Below are 5,812 nucleotides of genomic sequence, written 5' to 3' on the forward strand. Positions count from 1 at the left end.
GAGACTCAGTTCAAACACAGAATTGAATAGAACAATAGATAATAGTACAAGTATACACCACATTTCGAGACTTTCAAAGTGCCGCCCGTGCGCCCGCTCGTCCGGGATGCTTGTTTAGACCTGCAAAGGGATGAAATGCGCACCCCCAATTTAGGGTGATATTTTTTAGGAGTTTTGGGACTACAGTAGAAATGTAGCAGCAGGGGGTCTACCGAAAATAGTAAAATTTTGAAACTGGTCCACGAGAAAAAAAAAGTTTTGGAACCTCTGATCTAAATACTACAGAACGTATTTGAGATCTTTTAAGAAGGTCTCATTTTCTAAATTCCCTATTTCCAATGTAGATTCATGTTGTGAAAGTAGTATATGCTCTAGAGGTGGTCATTAGTTTTCCATCAATATTAATTCTGTTTTAGTTTATAATGCTTTAATATGCAATACGCACTATTAGGCTTTATATCTAACTGTCCTATGGTGTTTTGGTGGTCATTTTTTTCTGTAACATTTGCAATACATAATTGCATTACTATGTATTAAATAATTCTTGATATAATTGATTAAAACGAAAATCAGAGTTTTAACGGATTTTTTTCATTTTGTCTCCCTTGAATTTCAGGTTTCTTTTTTTTTAATTTCAAAAAATAATTCCTTTATCCTATTTTAATTAATACTTCATTGCTAATTTAAATTTTGTTTAACATTATTATTTTTTTCTATTTACATTTCAGTTTATTTATTTTTTCGATTACTCTGCTCTGTTATTATATATTTATTAAACGGAATTCATGGATAAATGCAGGAAGATTTTTTTTTCTTTTCAATTATTGCACTTTCGATGAAAATTCCATGGGGGGAGGAAAACACTAATACACATTTTTTTCATATTTATAGCCTTTGTAAAAAAATATTTTATACAAATTTAGTTTAATTCACATCTAAAAAAAATTATTTTAAATCTTGTTTGTGATTTTAGTGGAAAAAATAAGAATTCTGTTGTTGTTTGTTTCTTATGGCACTTGCCACTGACAAGCCCGCTGTTACGAAGACAGCGATTTAAGCCTGAGAGGAACGTCTCTTATTTTTTATAGCAGCGCCAACTAGGGCCAAGAGTACGACTTTGCTACTCACGCATCACTCATTCGCTTGCACAACCCCTTTTTACAGGAGGGCACATTCACACATCGCACAGATAGAACAACAGAAGAACAACCATGCCCAAACCGGGACTCGAACCCGGGACTCCCAGATCACGGGGAAGACGCGCTACCCCTATGCCAGGACGCCGGCATAAGAAATCTAATTAATTAAAAATTCCTAATCATAAATTTTTACACGGAGTAAATGATCAGAAACCTTTTTGAATATTTATTCTACATTTTTAAGGAATAATGAAAAATGTATCAAATATAAAAATAGAAATTTATAACACAAAAAATTTCTGCTAAAAGTTTAATTACAATTTTACTATATTTTAAATGTTTTTTAAGACAAGTGTCATATTTACATACTGTTGATATATTTGTATAAATATTTGTTTGTATTAAACAGTGTTTAAAAATAACTCGACAAATCCATTTAACTTAGATATTTTAAATATGCTGCATTACTTTAATTTGAATCACTCATTTAAAAAGTCACTCAATTAAAAAGTACATCAGTCTAGTAAGATGCCGTACATATGCTAATAACAAAGGTGCACCTGCATCTGAAAAATACATTTACGGAATTCTGTCTATCCGGCTGTCAATGAAAACACTATAACTTAAAAACGTCTGGAGCTGGATGGATGAAATCTGGTACATGGTCATTACATTAAATGTGAAGAATTTCTTCAACTCTTAAATGAAATCTGGCTGTCTGTGTAAGTCGACTAACGCACGCTCGAAAGTGTCAATGGTTTGCGTATCTGAAATCAAGCATTAGCATTGAAGCAGTTGAAAGTAAAATATTTTATCTTTCTTCACAAATTTTCGGCATGAGTTTAAAATGCCATCGTGTATTTTTAATATTATTAAGCCAGATATTTGAAAGGGTTTAAAGGACTACTTTTTTTTACTATAAAAATTCCCATTTAGTGTAGAATTTGACGTGAGTATATTTAGTTTATATCTTCTTGTTTTAACAGGTTTTTCACCGCATGAATCACCTGTGATTCACACCTGCTATCTAATTTGGTATTCTCTTCTCTACTACAATTAAGAGATAGCAAAGAAGTATTAGACAGTGGTTACAATCACAGGTATGAATCACGGCAGCGAACGTGTTGGCGAACAGAAGCTTCATAATTTTAAATAGACCTTTTATTGTGAGCAGTGCTTTAGAACCAGATTAATAAGTTTCGATATTATTCGTTTTGGTTGAAACAAAATTATTTTGTTATAAATCAGATAGTAATGTGATGACCTTTGTACCACTGATGCAACGATCAAACAATATAAACCAAATATGTGGAGATTGAACAGAACTGGGTCCCGTTCTTGTGATAAACTGATTAAACATTGAGATGAAAGAAGCCCAATGAATGTTAACACGAGGTGGAAGTAAGTTTGAGGGTTCATCTATGAAAGGTTCCAAATATCCTATGATATTTCAAGGGAGCATCTAATGAGATTTTTTTAAATACATCATTTGAGAGAATCAGTGCTTATATTAACGGTACAACCATTACTAACATGCATGATTTAGCTCTCCAGCGACTTCAATTCGAGTATGAAAGGGAGGAGGGGAACAGTGTTTGAAGTGGCATCGTGTACTGTTCCGCAACGGATTGTAAAACCCTCCGCGCTTTTGCGCAAACGTTAGGATGGGTTTAATATATCAAAATAGGAGTGAAAGGAAAGATGAAAGGAGGAAATATTTACATTTACTAGTATCTAATAGGGGAAATCCAAGGTCAAAGGAAATACCGGAAATGCACTCCTCGTTCCTCGTCTCACCCCTTAATGAGATGGAGTCGTCGAAATGTAATCGTCTCAGAATCCGTTGACGAACAGTACAAATTCGGGGCGCATACATCGGCAAGTTCATGGATAATTATGCATAAAAACATTCTTTAACGAAACAGGCTTGAATTCTTTAACAATTTTTATTTTTTGCGATATTAAGGAAATAATCCAATTTTTCTCTTTCAAGATTTCTTTGTCAATGCCATGATGTATGCAGAAAAGTGTCCTGGTTAAAAAGGCAGCGAGTAGAAAGAAGCGAAAGGACTTACATATTTCCAGAAAGGAATCTGCCAACACAGCATTTTGGTTCGACTCATGTTAAAAGTCACTACGGAAAGATTAAAAAAAACCCACGCAATTCAGATGTGAAAGTCAACCGGAATTCGAGTGATTAAGAAAAATTATTGTTAGAACGTAAAAAATCGCTCAATAATCCACTAACAGGATTTCTCTAAATCACAAAATGTTTCCTAAAGTCACAAAATTGTTTTGAAGCATTCTAAATACTCAAATGCTCAATTTCCAGGACTGCTAAATCGTAAGTAATTTCGCAAAGTGAAGGGGAAAAAATTGGTTTGCGATGATTTGCAGCATTGTACATAACATTGCTTACATAACAAATGTTCATATTATTCTGAAAGTTAACAAAAATGTTTGATTTTAATTTGAATATATTCAACTACATGTTTCTTGAGAATCAAAAGAAATTACAAAATTTAAATCTCCTGAAAGCACATTAAAAATATATCCTGCCCTCGGAGCCACCATCCTAGGCAATTCCCTACTTTTCTTATTTGATATCCGACTTTGTAGGTTGAAAAAAAAAAAACCTGTCTTTATGAAAAATTAAGATATGTGACTATTAGAAAAGGCGCAAATATTTTAATAAGTAAAATAAATTTATAAAAATTTAATAAACAAAAGAATTTTTTTTAAATAAAAAAAAAACGGAAAAAAACAGTCGAACTGCAATCTGTTTAATTTCCGATTTTTAACTCATTCGTAATCGCGTTAGATATTTAATTATGCATTAGAGATCTCATTTCAATGTCCACTATTCGATCTATTGAATTCATTTTTTACTGAAAATTTTGATTGTATCGCTCTTTGAAGCAAAATGAAACGATGGGAAAAATCAGGAAATAGTTGAAAATCTTAGCGAATAAATGTTGATAAGGTGATTAAAAAGATGAATATTAACAAATTGCCTAAGAAAATATAATGTCTAAACAAAAAAGCATTTTATTGAAAAAAAAAAATATTTTAAAACAACTCATCTTTACTTTTTGGAATTTTTCAATTAAAAAAAAAAAGAATATTTTTTGAGTCAAATGTTCTTACTTACAAAATACTAACTGCAAAAAAAAAAAAAAAAGAAAAAAAAAAAGAAAAGAAAAAAGAAAGAAAGAAAGAAACATTTTTTAAAAAAATACTGGTTTACATAATTTGAATTAATAGAATCTGAGTTCAAATTAAATTTTGTCTAATGCATATCGTCTAGCGAGCGCTTAATTCGAAACTGCAAAAAAGAAATTGTTATTCAGGACGCACAGCGCAAGAAGAAAAGAAGCGTGAATCTTTTAAAAGAAAGAAAAAGAAAAAAAGGAAATAAGGGTGTGACGCATTTGTAAATAACCTTGAGTGCTTAGACAGACACCAACAATGTGACGAATATTTAACTTTTTTTATCTCGTCAGGTGGTGATGAGTGGAGAATATGGCCAACAGGACGTGCTACCAGTCAAGTAACCTTGGACAATTCGGTACCTACTTTCTCCTTATCTCAAGGCTATCGTACATTATACAACAAATGGAGGTCGAGTCCCTGTAGCGCAGTGGATAGCGCGTTGGACTTCTAATCCAAAGGTCCCGGGTTCGAATCCCGGCAGGGATGGATTGAAAGAGCGGTTGTTTGCTTAACATTTTTAGAACCATCTTGTAGCTTTATTACTAACAGTAGGACCTAAAACTTGATGGATATAAAAATATCCGAATAAAAAATTGAATTCTTAATCCCTATTTCGGCACATTTTCTTATCAACAAATCTGTCCTTCTTAACATATACAGTAAGTAAATTATCCGATTTGTGCTCCATTCCAAGATAAGATAATAAATGCGCATACGCTTTTTTTTTTTTTTTTTTTTAATTTCGCTTGAATGCTAAGCATATTGTTTTATTGAGTCAGAAGAGACGAAATATACATTTAGATACTGTTGCAAAAACAACATGAAAAAAAATAATGAATGAGTTATTTTAAATAAAAAATAATTTTTAAATCAGCGATGAGGTAAAATAAATTAAGCTATAAAATAAAGAGTCGCAAGGTGTATGAGCTATATATATAAAAAGGGAGAGAAAAGAAAGAAATGAAGACACAATACGAAATAAAAAAACGAAGTATAAAATAACATTAATGTAATTGATTACGTAATATTATCAAAATTCTACATTTCACGACTTGTCAGTCTTTCCTGGAAGGGGGTAAAAACGCATCTCTCAGCAATGGAAGCAAACGTATTTAAAGAGTAATATGTACTCTGGGCATTTCAAACGAGCTGAATTTGATGCTGCCCTTTTAGAAAACCTCAGAAACTGAAATTCAATAAAATAATATCATTGATAATGTTTCCCCCTGTTGTTTTCATTGTTTTTTTTAAACATATCAAAATTTCAAAACTGATAGTTTTGAAGATATTTGCTTTTTTTCTACTAAGAGTTGAAAGTGATTTTATTTGTTATATTAACAAATTTAACAAAACCGTTTGATTATAAATATTTAAGATCCTTTGATTATAAAAACCTTGTGTGCATGAAAAATTTAATATATGTAGAATGTAATGGAAATTGTATATATAGAAATCATGAT

General features: G+C 31.5%; 1 non-coding gene across 1 annotated transcript; it reads left to right on the forward strand.

Annotated features, from left to right (window-relative positions):
- The first annotated feature begins 4,765 nt into the window (after positions 1-4,765).
- Positions 4,766-4,838, forward strand: Trnar-ucu (transfer RNA arginine (anticodon UCU)). Its single transcript has one exon. It is a non-coding gene; the product is annotated as a tRNA-Arg (tRNA).
- The last annotated feature ends 974 nt before the right edge of the window (positions 4,839-5,812 follow it).

The sequence above is a fragment of the Argiope bruennichi genome, chromosome 8 (assembly GCF_947563725.1).
Source record: "Argiope bruennichi chromosome 8, qqArgBrue1.1, whole genome shotgun sequence".
NCBI classification, from domain to species: domain Eukaryota; kingdom Metazoa; phylum Arthropoda; class Arachnida; order Araneae; family Araneidae; genus Argiope; species Argiope bruennichi.